This window comes from Arachis ipaensis, chromosome B08 (genome assembly GCF_000816755.2).
Source record: "Arachis ipaensis cultivar K30076 chromosome B08, Araip1.1, whole genome shotgun sequence".
Taxonomy (NCBI): domain Eukaryota; kingdom Viridiplantae; phylum Streptophyta; class Magnoliopsida; order Fabales; family Fabaceae; genus Arachis; species Arachis ipaensis.
The window spans coordinates 15,655,296-15,656,339 of NC_029792.2; positions in this window are offsets into that span (position 1 = coordinate 15,655,296).

A 1,044-nucleotide genomic window follows, 5' to 3' on the forward strand; every position below is an offset into this window, starting at 1 on the left:
TGATACAATTCTTTATAAAATCCTCTGATCGCAACCTTTATTCTGGCCTGGTTCTGCACTAACCGTCCATTAATTATCAAAGAGTCGATCTTGTTGTTCCTCCTTCTAGTCGACGCTAGGTTATGAAAGTACCTAGTGTTTTTGTCCATATCTCTAGCATGTTGAGATCGAGACATCTCCTTCCAATAAAAGTACCTAGTGTTTTTGTCCATAATCTCATTTTCATAAATCATATAAAATGAAACAAACTTTGGATCTAATTTTTAAAATCAATTTAATCAAATTCAAATCATAAAATATCACATAATATACTATTTTTAAGAATAATATTTTTTTCTTTTACTTATGTATGTAGGGACGGACCTAAGTTAGAGAGAGGGGGGCATTTGCCCCCATTAATATTACCTATATATATAATAATAGAAAAAAATTATAACAAGCTAACTTTTAGTTATTCAACATTACTACTTTTTTAGTTATAAAAATTCTCAATTTTTTAGAGACTTAAAGGTTTGAATTTTAAGATAAATAAGATAATTTTTTAAAAAAAATGGACTGATATTAATTGAAATTAGTTGAAAAAAATTAACTTTCTAATTGAGTTCTAATTCATATTCTTTGTTTTAACTCTTATACATAATTATTATAAATATAAGTAAAATTATTAGTTTTTTTATGTATTTGTGTCTTTCAAATTATAAATATATTAATGTTTAATAAAAATTTATTTTAGTATATTTTTGCTTTTAGTTTAAAATTTTTTTAGGTCTATCACCGCATATATTTCAATTCATATTACATAATATGTTGAACATGTATTAACTTTTATAAATATAAAAGGTTAGATTTAGCACCTATTATATTCCTAAGTTTAATAAGAAAATCAACTATTTTTTAGCTAATATTTATCAGTAAACTTTTTGGACATTGCTCTTTTATAATAAATCCTAAATTTTAAAATTTTAATCTGAAATATTAAATTTAAAATTTTAAATTTTAAATATTAATTTTTTCAAAAATAAATATTAAAAATATTTTTTAATA